This window comes from Juglans regia, chromosome 5 (genome assembly GCF_001411555.2).
Source record: "Juglans regia cultivar Chandler chromosome 5, Walnut 2.0, whole genome shotgun sequence".
Classification (NCBI taxonomy): Eukaryota; Viridiplantae; Streptophyta; class Magnoliopsida; order Fagales; family Juglandaceae; genus Juglans; species Juglans regia.
This window is the reverse complement of record NC_049905.1, coordinates 15,308,634-15,327,594: the sequence shown is the minus strand read 5'-3', so window position 1 is coordinate 15,327,594 and position 18,961 is coordinate 15,308,634. Positions and strand designations below refer to the sequence as shown.

Below are 18,961 nucleotides of genomic sequence, written 5' to 3'. Positions count from 1 at the left end.
TTCTAGAAACACGTATACGACGAGCATGAGGATCATAACAAACATAACCCTTTTGAGGTATAGCTTAACCAAGAAAAACACACTTAACAAATTGAGTAGTAAGTTTATGTTGTTCATGAGGAGGGAGGTGCACAAAACAAACACAACCAAATGCCTAAAGATCAGAATATGAAGAAGAATGACCAAACAATTTAAAGAAAGGAGAAACATGATGTAACATAGGAGAGGGTAAGTGATTGATCAAATGAACCGAAGTAGAAAGCACTTCACACCAAAAACGAGGAAGAACAGATGATTCAAGTAAAAAAGTGCTTACCACATAAAAAAGGTGACGATTTTTCCTCTCAGCAACACCATTTTGCTGTGGTGTCGAAGGACAAGAAGACTGAGAGATGACCCCTTTACTTTGAAGAAAGTCCTAAAACTCATTAGACATATATTCTCTGCCAGAATTAGAGTGCAAGACCTTGATGCTGGCAGAGAATTGAGTCTCAAGAAGGCAAGAAAGCGCTTAAAGACTGAAAAAACTTTGGCCTTAGCCCGGAGGAAGTAAACCCAAGTGAAGCCACTAAAGTCATCAATGAAAGTAACAAAGAACTTGTAATGCGCATGAGAAACAACAGGTGCAATCCCCCAAACATCTCTATGAATAATATCGAAACATTGTGATACACGAGATGCATGATGAGGAAAAGGTATAACTTTACTTTTGCCAAATTTGCATGATTTACAATCAAAAGAAAGATCAAGAGAAGAACATGTTTTATTTCCCAATGATCCAGAATTAAAAAAAGTATAAAGTACATGAGAGTTTGGGTGACCTAGACGTCTATGCCACATCTTATTTCCAGGACCAACAACATTACATCTTTTTTTTTTATCAGTAAAATGTAATTTTCATTAATATGAATGAAGATAGACATAACCTATGTACACAGGAAGTATACAATAGAAAACACCTAAATACATTCTTAATAATCTAAGTTATGGCTAAGAACTCCTATACACTAATTCCATTAAGAACAATAGCTGAAAACCATAAAAGTAAAGTGTGCAGAAAAAAATTATGTAGCTCCTCCTTTGTTCGCTCCTAATCTTCAAAACATCGTGCATTCCTTTCCATCCAAATACACCACATTATGCATAACAGGATCATTTTCTAAGCTGCTACTACCTGAGAACAACCTTCTAGACCCTTCCAGCAAGCAAGTAGGTCAACCACCTTTGCCGGCATAACCCACGCAACATCAACTCTACTAAATATCCCATTCCACAACTCTCTCGTCACCTCACAATGCAATAAAAGATGGTCCACTGATTCACCATGGTTTTTGCACAAATAACACCAATCCATCACAATGAGACCCCTCTTCCTTAAATTATCCGTAGTTAGAATTTTTCCTAATGCAGCAGTCCACACAAAGAACGCTACTTTGGAAGGAACTCGCGACCTCCAAACACTTTTCCACGGGAAATGTACATTACCTTGTGACGTCAGAATTTTATAATAAGTTTTGACTGAGAACTTCTTATTGTCCTTACACCTCCATTGTAACCTGTCATCCTGTGCCGTTAAACTTTCTGAAGAGTATATCAAGCTAAAAAATTCAGAAACCATGTTCATCTCCCAATCATGATTGGCCCGAGTGAATAAGATATTCCACTGATACGAGTCTTGGGCAAACACAAATAAATCCGCTATTGAAGCCTCCCTATTAACCGCAATGTTATAGAGGGCTGGGAAGGCTCTCTCCAAAGTCTGCTCTCCACACCAGATATCCTGCCAAAACTTGATACGTGTGCCCTGTCCGACCACACATCTAGTGTTATTTTTAAAGCATTGCCATCCCCCCCTTATATATTTCCACAAACCCACACCATGCCCCCCCTCACTTCATTAGTGCTCCAACCCCCTCAAGCACCTTCATATCTCAAGTTTACAACTTCCTTCCACAAAGACTCCCCTTCTTCTTGATACCTCCATAGCCACTTCCCCAAGAGAGCTTTATTGAAAGTCCTTAAATTGTGCAATCCCAAACCACCACTCGAAATTGGGGAACAAACTTTATTCCAATGCACTAGGTGGAATTTAGTTTCTTCCCCTAGACCTCCCCACAAGAAAGCTCGGAATAACTTCTCGATACGATGCGCCACCCCTGCCGGCAGCGGGAATAAAGATAGAAAATAAGTTGGGAGATTAGATAAAGTACTAGTGATCAATGTAAGTCGCCCTCCCTTTGATAGATACAATCGTTTCCACCTAGCCAACCGTTTCTCCACTCTTTCAATAATACCTTCCCAAATACCTCTAGCTTTGAAAGTGGCCCCCAAAGGAAGGCCCAAATATTTCATAGGCAAAGAACCCACTTCACACCCCAACGTTTTTGCTAGTATATTGATATGAGGCACCACTCCCACCGCCACCATCTCAGATTTGCCCAAGTTAACCTTGAGACCCGTCACAGCCTCAAAACACAACAAAAGTGCTCTTATGGCTTGGATTTGACCCAACTCCGCTTCACAAAAGAACAGTGTATCATCTGCAAATAAAAGATATGAGATCATAACAGAGCCATAAGTACTATTGCCTGCCAAAAAGCCCACCATAAAACCTCCATCTACAACTGCCTTCACCATCCGACCTAGTGCCTCCATAACAATTACGAATAGAAATGAAGACAACGGGTCCCCTTGTCTCAATCCGTGCGAGCTATTGAAAAAACCCACCGGAGTACCATTAACTAGCGCTGAAAATCGCACAGTAGTTATGCAAAATTGAATCCATGAAATCCACTTGTTCCCAAAACCACATCTCCCAAGTAAGTAAAGGAGAAAATCCCAATTGACATGATCATAGGCTTTCTCCATATCAAGCTTACAAAGTATGCCTGATTTACCCTCATTTAACCTCTGATCCAAACACTCATTAGCAATAAGAACTGAGTCAAGTATCTGCCTCCCCCGAACGAATGCATTTTGAGGTTTCGAAATGATTTGCTCCATTACCACACTTAATCGATTAGCCAGAATCTTCGAGATGATTTTGTACACCCCACTCACTAGGCTAATGGGACGAAAGTCATCAATTTCCACCACTCCCTGTTTTTTCGGAACAAGGGCTATGAACGTCGCGTTTAAGCACTTTTCAAACTTTTGGAAAACATGGAATTCAACAAAGACCCGCATAACATCGCCTTTCACAATTTCCCAACAATGCTGGAAAAACCCCATCGAAAACCCATCCGGCCCCAGAGCTTTGTCTTTGGCCATATTTCTAATGACCTTATGCACCTCATCTTCTTCAAAAGGTCTTTCCAACCAACTCACACTCTGCATATCAATGGACTCAAAAGGCAGACCGTCGAGCTTTGGCCTCCAACAAGACGGCTCCGTTAGCAAATTCTCATAGTAGTTCACAATGTGATTCTCTAGATCAAGGGGAGATGAAAGTACTTGATAACCTGCTGTAAGAGTCTCAATAATGTTGTTGCGCCTATGAGAATTGGCCACCCTATGGAAAAACTTCATACATTTATCCCCTTCTTTTAACCAAAGGGCCCTGGATTTTTGACGCCATGATGTTTCCTCCATCAACAAGACCCTCTCCAATTCAGTCACCACCACACTCTTCCTCAACAAAGCCTCTGCAGAGGCATTTCCCAACAACAACTGTTCCTCCAATTCTTGAAGTTCCTCCAAAAGGATTGTCTTCTGATTGTCAATATTGCCAAAAACTTCCATGTTCCACCTCCTTAAGTCTTGCTTCAAGGCCTTTAGCTTACCTGCAAGAATGAAACTAGGGGTACCTGAGAACTGATAAGAAGACCACCAGTTACGAACTTTCTCAGCAAAACCGTCCACTGCTAACCACATATTTTCGAACTTGAAATACTGGCGACCTCTATTAATGCCTCTACAATCTAACATAATAGGAAAATGATCCAAACAACACCGGGCCAACCTCTTTTGATACAACTCCGAATAATGAGCTTCCCAAGAAGGAGAGACAAGAAACCTATCCAATCTCGACCAACCCCTACTGTTGGACCATGTGTACTCACCCCCAGCAAGTGGGAGATCCATTAGATCCAAATCAAACATGAACTCGGAAAACTCCTCCATGGCTATAGTGTGACGAGTATTCCCTGATCGCTCGCTTGGAAAACGTGTGATATTGAAATCCCCGCCCATACACTACGGCACATCCCATAGATAATAAACCCCCGCCAACTCCTCCCACATCCTTCTCCTTTCTCTATCTAAATTTGGCCCATATATGCCTGCATATGCCCATTCCCACCCGTCTACTACACTTTTAAATAAACAAGCTACTGAAAAAGTCCCAACGCACTCTTCTACCTCCTCCACAACTCTTTTATCCCACATCAAAAGCACCCCACCCGATGCTCCATCCGACGCCAAGTATGACCAGCCCACATAAGAACAACCCCATAAACTACGGATAAGTCTTCGATCAATGATCCTTAACTTTGTTTCTTGAAGACACACCATATCCACCTTCCACATTCGCAACAAAGATTTTATGCGAAGGTGCTTGTTGCGATCATTAAACCCCCGCACATTCCATGAGAGGATCTTAGGTTTCATAAACAATGGTTATCCCCCTCCCTTTCGTTCTATCCCTACTGCCACTTCCCTCCTTCGCATCATAATTTATAGAACATTGTAGTCTTTTAAGTTCCCTATCTCTCTTTACCGCCGACTTCAATCTACTCTCTTCAATGGCAATAATAAGAGCTCTAAACTGCTCTTCAAAACCTGTACAGGACACCCCAGCCCAAACTTGCAACTCCTCCACTTTCTTGAAAGCCTAGTCTGGAATTTCAGAGTTGTGACTAGGATGGAGCACTCGTAAAGGTTCAACATCTCTTCTATCTATGCATCCCTCTTCGCATATGACCAACTGCATATCATCATCTTCTGACTCCTTCGTTGATGATCTTACTTCTCCTTCCTTCCGGCAGGGTGGGTCAATACTATTTGGGCCCACTACTTCACCAGCCACCACTTGTAACGAACCTAAAGGGTCGCTGGGAAGGTTCTGAGCCACCACTACTTCTCCTTCGTCGCTGGGAAGGTCCTGTAACAACACACTCGTAGAAACGGCACCAGTGACAGTAATCTCCTCAATCGCACAAACTTCCAGCCCCATTGGTGTGTAACAAGAGTCGCCAGCCTCCATCGCACCTCTTTGTGCTAGATCCGAAATGAAAGTAAAGGAAAACTAGGAATAATAGTGGAAGAAGAAACGTGAAGAGGAAAGAGTCGTCCCACTATAGGCCCCTTCGCGGTCTTCTTCCCTGACACTTGATCCTGCACAACACAACCAGAATGGAAGAAATGGACATTACAATTATTCTCAACCAATTGACCAACATAAATAAGATTTGTGGAGAGGTCAGAGACACAAAAACATCAGTTAAGAAAGATGAAAAATCACCAACAACACTGATAGGCAGATAACTACCATCAGCGGTGTTAATTTAAAGATTTCCATCATTATTTCTGACATTGGAAAGAGGAACAACAGTATTGGTCATATGGTCAGAGGCTCCAGAGTCAAAATACCATGGCTTAGAAAAAACTTTATGATTACCTAAGAGCCCAAAAGCAGAAAAAGCATAAATGATCATCTGTTATACCATTTCAGGAGTGAGTGTGTTCGGGTTTGCTAAGGCTGTAGGAGCAGGAATAGGAACAACCAGCGAGGCAGCAGGCAATGCAATAGAACTAGAGGCACCGGTGGAGGCATGATAAGCAGTACCCTGCTTCCTTTCAGGTCGAATGGGACAAGCAGAGATGATATGACCCTATTTCTTGCCGTAGTTACAGAACTTCTTGGGGTAATCCCAAGCAATGTGACCAAAAGCTTTACAACTAAAACACTGGACATCACGCATGTCTCTACCCTTATTCCTCCCCTTTGCTGCATAAGCCACAGAAGCAGGTGCACTAACATTAGCCCGATGTTCCATGGCAGCCTGAGTTATGATACGCTGCTTCTCACGAAGAAGTTCACTCAAACAGGCATCCAGAGATGGTACAAGATGACGATTCATCAGATTAGAACGTGCAGTTTCAAAATCAGAACGGAGCTTCATCAAGAATTGATCTCTCTTGCTTGTTTCATGCACTGCTTGAACAGCAGAGAGAGCTGCAGTGGGAATATTAGCATAAACAATATCTGAATAATCAGCCAAAAGATTTTGAAAATCAAAAAAATATTCCTCAATGAAGAGACTTCCCTGTGTGAAATTAGTCATCTCATACTCCAATTGAAAACGCTGAGCCGTGCTATCTTGATTGTAAACTTTATTTAGATAATTCCACATGGCAGCGGCAGTTTTATAAGGCCTCAGATTAAGAACAAAGTGAGGCTCAACTGAGCTAAGGATCTAGGTCATAACCCGAGCATCTTGATTTCCCATTTAGACAAAGCCGTGACATCACTAGGTGTGGGATCCCTCCCATCAATATGACCCCACAATTCTTTCTCATTGACAAACAATTGAAACTGAAACTCCCAAGCAGAAAAATTTTTGCCAGTAAAACGAATATGAAATGAGTGTAATTTATCTGATCACATAATGTAACCTCGAATAAATTATCTCACCAGAAGTTTGCAGAAATATAATATGTGTCCAAACCAAAGCAAACAGATGGCGTAAGCAAAAACAGAGAGGACCGAAAAAAGCAAGTCCAAACTAGAAACAAATGTCTGTGCTGAGAGCCAAAACAGAGAGAACTTGCACAGACAGTGCCAAGAGCCAAAACCAAAAAAGAACAAGTCCAAACAGAGAGAACTCGCACATAGCGCCGAGAGCCAAACAAAAACAAACGTACCAAGTGCCGAAATCAAGTAGAGAAGCAAAACCCACCAACCGAAGTGCCAAAATCCACAAACTCGGCAACAGACGGCGCCGATAACCTCCAAGAAGCACTCAGACAGTGCTGAGAATCTCCAAGAAGCCCGAACTCCACTTAGAAGGCGCCAAAAGCCACAAGAAATCCAGAGGAAACTCATATAGCACCGATAATGCAAGAAAGGGAAAAAAAAAATTCGTGAAAAAAGGTAAACTATGAACCTGCTCTTGATACCATGTCAAAACACTCAGAAAACCCAAGAGAAACCGAGAGCCTCCTCATTATCAATATGCAAAAAGGTCTATACAAAGGAAAGTAGGTCAAATGCTATACACGGGATAAACATCTAACTGATCCCTGATATTTAGCCTATATACATGGTAATATATCTATACAGCTAAAATTAATAGAGAAATCCTAAATTGTATAAACTCTTAAATTGTATACGTTAACAGTTAAGCAAGTAGTAATTTTAATAAACATTTATTAAATGAGCAAAGGAGACCTACCCAAGCATATATTATGAGCTGACGTCCAGATTAGGGAAGTGACTAAAAAAACAGAAGCCTCTTGTCCATGAGAAATTCCAAACTCCAAAAATGCTAAGTTCAAGGACTGGTCGCTGCACCAAACCTCATGCCAAAATCTAATCTTGGTCCCATTGCCTCCTTAAATTTGATAAAGCTAGAGAATATCACACGCACTTTTCTTATTGGAAGAAAGCTATAATAGAAAAAGTGTATTTCCATGCCCCAACCCCTTAAAGACCCACTTACTTCAATAGAGAACTACCCTCTCCACATATTGTCATACTTGACTTCCACGGTCGAATGCCATAACACTCCCTCTTTGTAGCAAAGCATCACAGCCATCTTTTTAGTGGGGTGGTTAAATACCATCAAATTGCTAACTCCCAAACCCCCCTAGGGGAAACCAATGTACAAATCCTAGACCAAATGACTAGCCAAAGTACAAATCTCAATCCCTCTTGAGAAAACCGAAGTACCCATCATTAATTGTAGGCAAGGTGTGAATCAAGATGGATTTTTGGACCATGGGGGTCACAAGCTGAGTAGATTTTAGACCGAAGAATTTGCCCTGACCTTATAGTAGGTCTTGATTCTCAGAATTTCTTGAGGTACTTAGGAGTATAATTTGACAAAAAGATTAGCACCATCGTTTTAGTTGGGATTTTTAGGAATTTTTGGTTCAATAAAAATTTTTGTGATGACATGGCGACAAGTGGCCTAATTCGGACATGACATGTGGCAGCCCACTTTGCCACCTCATTCTTAGGAATCCACCACCCAAAACCATCTGGATATTGACTCTTGATGTCCCAAATTGAATCCAAAGGCTAACTCTTAATTTTTACACCGTGAGTTGCACTTGGCAAAAAGATCCTTCATAGGATAACTTTTTTCAGATTTTGTCTCCTATGCTTAGCCTTGTGTGTCCCCCTCTCCACCAATGAAATTCACTTTCTTTGGTCAGATATTTCAATCATGTTTGGACATGCACTCATGGGATTTTTGGAGCCCTTCATTGGTCATAGAAGATTAGGATTAATCAAGTGGAAGAAAGGCTTAAGAGCCTATGGCCGAGACCCTCCTTTCCAAGTAGTTTTTGTTCTTATTTTTCTGCATTGTGCCACCCCTCTGCACCAATGAAATTAGAAGCTTCTTGGTCAGTTTTTAATCATTGATGGTCAGTGCAATCATTAGGAAACCAGACCTTGTTAATGACTATTAGAAGCTGGAAACTTGAGAGAAAAGATATGGGACTAGACGCCTTATTGAGATCTTCAAGCAAGCAGTCTCTCTCTTCTTTCTTCTGCAGCATGACGCCCCTTTCCACCAATAGAATTCCTGCAGTGTGATTTATTGTTTTGTCCAGCTTTTAGTCTGTAAAATCATAAGATTTCAGGGTCACACATTGGGCATTAGGATAGGAAACTTGTGGGAAAAACATGACGGAAACTGTGCAACACCATTCAGTTTTTATCCATCATTATTTTGCTGCCATATGTCCTGGATGGACTGAACCTCTATGAACCCTCTAATATTAGCTCAATTATGAAGGATTTTGGTGGTTTTCTATTGGGCAATAAAAAGCTGAAAGAGGGAGGGTGATGGACGGTTTTTAGCTTGAGAGAAGTGTGGTTATTCTTCCATTCACTTGCCTTGAAACCGAGAATTCTATAAGAGTGGTTGTCCACTTTCTTATCTCCTTCTTCTTCTCTCCTCCAAACAACTATACTTAGATAGAAATATCAAACCAAGCCTCCTCACTTGTGCAAACTGAGAGAGAGAGAGAGAGAGCTTAGTGGTGAAGATCCTCTTGTTAAACCGAGTGCCTCAACCTTGTAAGTTTTCTCCTAACTTTCTCTTTTACTAAGGTTAGAAGGTTATATCAGTGTTGTATGAAAGCCTTCTTCAAAAGAAATGATAGCATGATTGGTGTTCATGTTTGGGTTGAGTTTTTGGTTGCTATTAAATGGTGTATTTATGAGTTCTATCATGTTAATGTTTGTGATCTCGTGTAAGGAGTTAGGGATGAAGGTTGGAATGTCATCTAAGCTATGAATGTTTCAGTTTAAGCTTGTTTTGCACATAGATATTTTGAGTGGATCCTCATAAGGAAAAGATGCTCGTGTATGCTATAATATTTGGAGATTTGAGTTTGTCCTATAAATGAAAAATGGATCCATGTCTAAGAAAAACCATCACAGGTATACGAATGTGAATCAAAAGGAGTAAGGTTGTCAAGCATGTTTTGGATTCCAAGCTTTAAGTGTGCATCCATGATTTCTTTACCAAGTATGCTTTGGTTTAAGCATTCATGAAGGATTAGTTTCATCTAAGTAACGGTTTTAAACTTGCTTGAGATTAGGATCTTAATAGTAAGGATGGTTATGTGTTGAGAGCACCATAAGCGAGTAACATCAATATGGCTAAGTTTTGGTTTAAGATCGGATTTGTTTTTTTTTTTTTACAAGTAGATGTAAAGTTTTATTGATATAAAAGGCATCACCAAAGTACACCGGTAGTATACAATGAATATGCCTAATTACATCTAAGCACTAGTGAGAGATACAAGCAAATCATGAAGATTGTCCGTATTACAAATAATGATTGAAGCCCAAGAGAGTAAAGTAGTGTAAAAAAATTGCTTCAGCTCATCCAAAGAAGGCTCCATGTCTTCAAAGCACCTATTGTTTCTCTCCAGCCACAAGCATCACATAATGCAATGAGGGATCATTCTCCACACAGCAGCGATGTGGGTATTTCCCCTAATTCCTGTCCAGCACCTCAAAAAATCATTAACTCTTCCAGGCATAACCCATGCCACCCCAGTTCGATTCATTTCATAAACACCGGGCCACCTCATAGTGCAACAAAAGATGATCAACTGATTCTCCATCTCTCTTGCACATGAAGCACCAATCTAAAATGATGAGACCACGTTTTCTCAGATTATCTAAGGTGACAATCAGCCCAAGAGATGCTCCATACAAAGAAAGCAATCTTAGGAGGTACCTTGCACTTCCAAATAGTGTTCCAAGGAAAGCCATGATTGTTAGAAAATCCCAAGAGAGCCTTATAGAAGAAGTGCACCGAGAATTTCTTATTTCACTTGGATTCCAAATCATCCCATCCCCCATCGCATTGCCAATCAACATTACATACAACGAGTCAAAGAAATCAGCAAACATATCCTCCATCTTGAGCCACTCTCAAAAAACTTACATTCCAATGGAGAACACCATTAGATAATACCAATAAATCAGCCACAACAGCCTCTTTGTCACAAGAAATTTGGTAGAGCATAGGAAACACCTACTTTAGAGCCCTTTCACCGGATGTCATGCCAAAAATAAACGCTATTTCTTCCACTTGTGAATCTGAAAAACTAGGAGAATCTTCCCCATCTAGCTCTTATGTTTTTCCACAATCCCACACCGTTTGTCCCCCTAACTTCATTAGAACACCAAGACTTCTCTCCACAAGCCCTCCTCCCCTTCCCTATGATATCTCCATACCCATTTCTCCAAAAGTGCTTTGTTGAAAACCCTTACATTACGCACCCCCAACCCACCACATGGATCGGTGAGCAAATTTTATCCCAACTAGCAAGATGGAACTTAGTTTCCTCCCCAATGTCTCCCCAAAGAAAGTTAAGAAAAGTTCTCTCAATACAAGGGCCACACTTGTAGGTAGCGGAAATAGGGATAGAAAATAAGTAGGAAGGTTAGATAAAGTGCTCTTAATAAGAGTTAATTTGCTACCCTTGGACAAATATATCTATTTCCACTCAGCCAATCTTCTTTTGATTTTTTGTAACACACCATCCCAAATAGATTTTGTCTTGAAAGCAACCCCCAACAGAAGACCAACGTATTTTAAGGGCAACGAAGCAACCTTACAACCCAAGATATTAGTCAAGCCCTGAATATTGCTCACACCATCCACTAAAACCATTTCAGACTTCGAGAGATTTACCTTCAGGCCTGAAACCGCTTCAAAGCAAGAAATCCCCACACACTCCTGAATATCCTTCACTTTCTAAGTCACCCAATCCGATGGTGAGCCTCCTGTTGTAGTAAGTAAGGGAGACAAGGTGCATAACGGCTTTGGGTCCACCTCGGCCCCCTTATACACCAACTAAAGTGTATAATTCATGTCCTCTAATTCAAATAAGAAATCAAGAAGCATTGACTTCTCCTCACTGATCCCCATGCCACTCTCTACTCCCGCTACTATCCCTTGGATTGATTGAAGCTGCCTAGAGGCCCTCGTCAGAGACAAGACCACCTGACCCTCTTCCCTGCTACCCATCAGCCTTGTATGTGTGTGTTGTGCCAAAGATCCCAAGTCTACTAGTGAGAAAATGTTGAGATCCATTTTTGGATTGCTTGTCGGCAACTCCACGATCATCCTTTGACCACCGTTGATGATTCCTCGGTCACTCGCAATCCTGATGGGTTGATTGGCTCGTGAACCATGGTCCTCGTCACCTTCTCACGGGTCCTCTGACACCATCAATGAACTACTCGTCACCACCGTCACCTTCTCGCGAGTCCGATGGGTGACTTGTGGGTCTGATGGGTACCTCAGAACCTTCTCGGGCGAGGTTGACCAACTCCCACAGGTAGAAGGCCCAGCCTCCGCAGCTGGGTTCCAGCCCTAAACTTTTCTCTATTTTGTCCCACTTCCTAAAGCCCAACTGAACGGCCCATTTGATTTGGACCTAGCCCAGACTCTTTTAATTGCCCACCTATTACAAACTCCCTTAATTGCCCACGGACCTCACTTCCCAAACCCATTACATTGCCCGATCCACTCACCTCCCTTCACTGGTCCATTTGCTTAGAGCCTAGCCCAAACTCCTTTAATTGCCCACATGTTACAGACTCCCATAATTGCCCACAGACCTCACTTCCCAGGCCCATGACATTGCCCCGATCCACTCACCTCCCTTCCCAAGACCATCTTATTAGGCACGTTGTAGTCCTCCTCAACACACTATATTAGAGTGTAATGACCCAGTCCAATAATTTAAGGTCAATTTTATTGGGCCTAAATTAAATTTGATGAGCGATATTGGATTTAAGGCCCGTTATTATTTATGGACCAAGTGAGCCCTAATTAATTAGAAATTGACAAAATAAGTTTTTCTAAAAGTCCAAAGATAGCTCTTGAACGAGCTAGACTCATTTTAAAATTTAAGATCAACTATTGGAGTTTTTGTTCACTTTAAAATCATCACTTATTGACGTAATCTCAGTCAATACCAGTCCCAAGTCAAATGAACTACTGGATTAGTGCCACGACAGTTACTAACCAAGTCCAAATTGAACTCACCCTCCCTATCTTCTCGGTGACTAAGACCAATCTTCACTTACGGTGGTCACAAATACACTTCCAGTCCAACACTTCAACGCCACCCTCCTGTCTTTAAATTCCCTCACTTCTGCAATCTTGCTACAACAATACACTTCTCACAATTTTGATAACCAAACACCTTAACACCACCTCTATATATATATATATATATATATTTCTCAATCTCAGCAACACAACCCACTCTCACCGTAGCCTTCCCTTCCTCAAATTGAGATACTCACTCATCGGAATCAGCCATTAGACACCCAGATCCGCCACACATTCTCTCAAAGTTGTTGCCACCATCAATCAGTCCGACCACCTAGATTTGCCGTTGCAGGATTTTCCTCTCCTCTCGATAAGACCTTCCCTCTCTCTCGATTTCTCTCTCTCACCGAATAGCACCAGTTTTCAATTGCTTTAATTCCTCTGCCTGGACACGCAATCATAAACTCTGTACCTTTCAATTCTTTAACTTTCCTTATTCCACCTAAAGGTTTGTTTTCAAGTGTTAATTGCTTCTTTTAACTTTTAAGCCCCATTTGGGTTGAGAGATGATATGAGATAAGTTGAGATGATTTGTAAATATTAGTGAAATTTGTGAGTTAAAATTTGTGAATAGTAGTGAGATGATCTCAACTCATCTCTCAATCCAAACCGGCTCTTAGCCTTTTGGCTTATTACAATTATGACATCCTCTGACCGGGTCATAAAACATGATAAGATCAATTTTCAGCAAGCACATGTAGACTTAGATTTATTATGAATTTTCCCTTAAATTTGCTTTCATGCTTTCAGTTTCTTTTGTTAAGTGTGGGTAGACTAGTACTAGTATGGACTTTTATGCTCTTTCTTTTCTAATTCTAGTGGTAGACTTTTAAGTATTATTACATTATTGCCCTTAATTTTTTAACCATGGCAGATTGTAAATGGTCTGGTATATTTTATTACAAAGGGCTTACTTATGGACTTAGTATCCATTAAGCTCGAAAAAAAAAAACTGATTAATTATTAAAGTGATTTTCCTTAGTGGTAATAATTATTTTCCTTAGTAGGTATTAAATTAAATAAAACATTATGATACGCTCTTCTGAATTTAGTGACATATGATACTTCGTATAGGTAACAATTTACGAAGCGAGACTTTGGATTTAGCGATACGAGGTAGGTAGCAAGATCATAGCCTTACACGTATGTACAAAAAACCGGAGGTCTTTTATAAAAGTATTACGCATGTGCGCCATTCATTGGAAGCCCCTTTTTATGTACCCAACTCATGATTAATTTATAAATATCACGATTTTATGCATAAGTTTCGGTTAGTTGCAAGATATGCATCAAATATTTTATGAAAATCCATGATGTGAAGATTTATGCATTAAATTAGTTATGAAAATTCATGATTTTATGAAAAGAATTATGCATAAAAAGATTTATAAAAACTCATGATTTTATGTAACGAAGTATGTATCACGGCATTTTATGAAAGAATGCGATTTCATTTGAAATCTATGATATGACAAGTATGCAGGTATGATTATGATGAAGCATGAATAATAAGATAAGTAACGGCCTATGTTATGATATGAAGACGGTACCATATGTTATGGGCATATTACATTGCCAGGTTGTATCATGCTAGTAGTGCACTCAGTGTGCCTTCCTTATGTATGGATTCCACAACCCGCAACCACGGGCAAAATCGAAATCTATTTAGATTCGCTAATCCTAACTCACGAGGGTCAACAATGGGTACCGGCCTATGATAAGTGAGAAATAAGTTCATGCTCATGTTATTTACGTATGTATTTATGAGTATGCATATTTTCAAGAAAACCCTATGTTTATTATATTTATTGTATGACGTGTTATTTATTGAGTATTCAACTCATTTTTTGTATGTTTTTATGTTTTAACCACCCTAGTTGATGATTTTTATGAGGATGGGTCTGCAGGACAGAACTTGGCCCAGGGAGGCGAGGCAGAGGCCTAGACAGTTTATGTTATGATTAGTTTTATGATTTTAGTTTAATAAGTTATTTTGATAAGCCCATGAGACTTTATTGATGTTAAATAAGTGCTTACGCAAACTCTCTTTTGGATTTTAAGTACTTAATAAAGATTGAATTTATTTATTTATGGGATCTTTCGTATCTGGCGCTTCGTTAGTAAGAAAAGTTTTTAAGTCAAGTTTAGTAGTACACCGGTACCTCGAAAATTTTTAAAAATGACTTTATTGGAAAGCAGGGTGTTACATAGAGCCTCAACCTTCTCTTGCATTGTCGACAACTGCATTTTCATGTCCAGCAAGGCTTCATGGGGAGAAATAGCCTTTGCTTTGGATCTTCCTTTGCTAGTACTCCCCTCCCGTCCGTCATAATTGATTGAACAAGTGAGACGCTTCAGCTCCTTTTTCCTTTGCTAGCATTTGTTTTTACGCATATGCTAGTAAATGTTCTCTTTCAATCCGAATATGAAGAGTATGAACCAAGAGAGTGAATATGCTTCTAAGACCTGTTTAAGGAAATAAGTTAAGTTATGTTTCAGCTATGATGGTTTCTTTATGCCCAACTAGATCTAAATGCATGTTGGTGATTCAAGGTTTCGGGTTTGGTCCATGTTTTTTATAAGGGTGAATATCAACATTTTGAGGTTAGAAATGAGATTAGCATAGAAGTTCCATGACGTTTGTTAAGTTTCATAAGTTTTGGGTTTATAAATATTGAAAGTTTAGGGGTCTTTTTTGTAATTTCCGATAGTTAAAGGGTCGGTTTGTAACTTATGATTTTGATGTTTCTTTATGTGACATTTGAAGTAATTCAAATAACAAGTATCGCTTTTTGCAGCACGGCGACTATAGTTTTAGGCAAAAAGTTTATAAGTTAGCATCTATCTTACTCTTAGATAATATATTTATGCTTACATGTAAATGCTTCATGTTCATTGCATATGTTCTATTATTTCAAGCTATCACTTGCTATGCTCATTGTATATGATCTGATTATTTCAATGCCATTTCACATGTAATGCTATGATTAGATGTCATCGTCACATGTCCATGCACTGTCATGCATAAAGAAAGAAAGAAAAGAAAAGAACATTATGAAGAGCAATCAATGACTATGAATACTCACGGTGAGCATAGCACTCTCACTAGTGGGTGTGCTAGAGTACTCACGGTGAAGGACATTTCCTGAAGCCTAATTGTCTCTTGAGACGAAGCCACATGCGGCATCAACCGTCATGTGGTGAAGATAACCAGTTGGGACACACGGTTTATAGGAGCCAGGAGGTACCACATGTATGATTAAGCAAAGATGCAAAATTGCTCAATGTATGTCATGATGTTACAAAACTCTATGAATGATGAAAATGAATCTAGATGGGAGAAAAATAAATTCTCATGAATGCAAGATCATGTCCGTGCATACATACTCATGTTTACCTTAATCATGTTTATGTTATCTCTGTATATGTTTGTGGCATAACTTACTAAGATTTTATGGTGGTAATCTCACTACCATTCCCAACCCAGAATGGTAGAAGTTGTAACAGGACAGGAAGGGCAAGCGCAAGCCCTTTTGGTCGAAGATAGTTGAGGATGAACTCACTTTTGAGTTTTGATAACAAAATAGAGCTGATCGTTTTCTACATAGAACTCGTTCTGCTATTGATAGCAGATGTTAGGGAAATGCTTGACAATGAATGAAATTGTAACTTTGAAATATGATGCATATGATGGTCTTTTGTGATTTTGGATGATGGGTTAAGTTTGAAACTCAAACGAATGTTATGAACGTATTTTGGAAGTTATGTCAAGTTTGGGATAAATAGTTTTCTTTTGGTAACATGATTTGCTTAGACTTTTTTCACTGTGATTTACTCATATTGTTAGAAACATGCTAGGTGCATTACATGTTAACTGTCATGAACCCCAGTGTTGCATGTCAAGACGCTTCAATCACTTGCCAAATCTCAAGCGGAGGTTGGGGACGTCACATTAATTCTGCTTCTCAATGCAATTTAAACACATAAATTGTGATGGGAACAATGACAGGTAATAACTGCACAAATTGGATAAAGTGGTTTTGATCAAAATTAGTTTACCCCTTTCAACAATTAGAGCAATTTCCAACCATCCAATCTACACTTCATCTTCTCCACAATGTCATTTCAGTTTCATACATGCATGGAAAGTAAAAGGGATTAATATATCCCTACCATTCAGTTTTTTAATAGTTCCATAATTAGAAGTTCACTAATGCAAATGATATTATCAGCAATAAGAACATTGTCAATATCCGAGTGCTACCAACACTATCAAATGTAGGAATCTTAGTCTTGGCATCATGTATGGTTACCCTTTTCCCCTTAGAGCATAAATTCAGGCAAGGATGAAGAGTTAATGTACTATTTCAACCACCTATAACCGAAGACCCAAATGTCAAAGATAATAATGATAAACTGGGTTCTATTTCTTTGCAACCATGACAAAAGGATCTCAAAACAAAAACTAATTTTGTGGGCAACCTTCTTGAAACATGATCCCCAAACTATCAACTTCAATACTTTGCATCCTAATTTGAAACTTCAATGCATGCACCCTATCAGCCTTGGGCATTAAGTTTGACGAAAAAATGGTTATGTGCAGTGCACATGCATATTTAAGACTTAAAATGACCAACTTGTCCTCATTTTAGGCCTTATAAGACGGTAACACAAGCAAGAGCAATTTGATAATTTCAAACCTTAAAAAACATCAAGCAATGGCATATGGCAAACATAAAGTCAAGAACAAGAGACAGATGACAAAAAAAAAGGCATGTCTTCACCTATTAATAAAAAAAGAGACATGACTTGCATCAGGTCAAGAATAAGTACCTGCTCAAACTTGTACCTATATAAATTAGTTACTTCATATATAATTTATGGGCACTAATTGGGAAAAACGCATAATGAAGGATCCCAAATCAAAACATCTATTGGAAACAAACATAAATCTCCAGGTGTTATTGTGAGAAGTAGAACTCCAGACAATAGTTTGATAGAGAACTCTAAAACAAACTCTCAAATTCAGAGAACAAAATGGGCCAATATTTAATTTCAAAGATACAGTGAATGTATAAAAATGTAGCATCAAAACTCAAAGATGCACAACATTCTATGAGCATTACAAACTTAACAAAAATTTAATAACAGAACTACCACTTACATCATGATCTGAAAGCCGGTGGCAATCTTTTAGAAACTCATTTCTTTCATTTGTAAAAAATGGGGTAGTCTGCCCACAAAAGTCCCAGATGTGTAACTGTACAGCAACAGAAATTTGAAGCCATTAACCTTTTCTTCAAACAATATAATGTCCAAATAAAATAATTGATTACCAGCTCAGACTCTACACTGAAGATTTTGTAGGCTCTTCTGAAGAGTTCTCCTGCATTCTCCTAAGACAAAAAAAAAAAAAAAAAAAGGAAAGAAGAAGTGCAAGCACATTGAATTAATTTTGTTCCATGACTCAGAATGAAAACTGGAAAGAGTGGGTTGGATCGAATTAACTAACCTTTTTGCATATTCTTACTCCTAATGAGTTTGTTTCCCGCATAACAGAAAGTCGTAGTTTTAGAGGATAGACATCGGAAATATCATCTTCTGTGGAGGAAAAACTCTTGCCATTTTTCATTGCTACTTTACAGTCACTATGCCTACAGAATAGTTCACAACAAACCAGCATCGAAATAGTAAGGATAGCAATTTTCGCTGAGTTCCATCTTATTGTAATTGTAGGATAACTTAAGAATAAATTAATGCATTGAATCATTAAGCAATACCACAAAACCTGAGACTCACTGTATGTAGCTTAACTCGTAAAAACAAGTCTTGAGAATTTTCAAAAGAAGCCAGAATATGTTGCAGTTCAAATCCCATGCTACTTGTCTATTCATGCTGATTGGATCAAGAAAATCAAGAGCAGTCAGGTGGAGGAATCTTTGTTTGTTAAGACCACATGACCTTTCGAAAACAGTTTCCCATTAGTATAGCACCCAATCCATAAGAGCTTCATTGAATGTTACTAACTTTCAAATATCCATACCACCTTCAGAGATTGGGGAGAACACGTTGAGACAATTCACAAAGTGGAACTACTACTTCCCCAAACCTGCCCACAAGACATCGCTATGTTGTTTCTCAAT

At 39.3% G+C, this 18,961-nt stretch overlaps 1 pseudogene; it reads right to left on the bottom strand.

The window, feature by feature from the left end:
• Nucleotides 1-18,961, bottom strand: part of LOC109008732 — a 36,375-nt pseudogene that overhangs the window by 12,816 nt on the left and 4,598 nt on the right.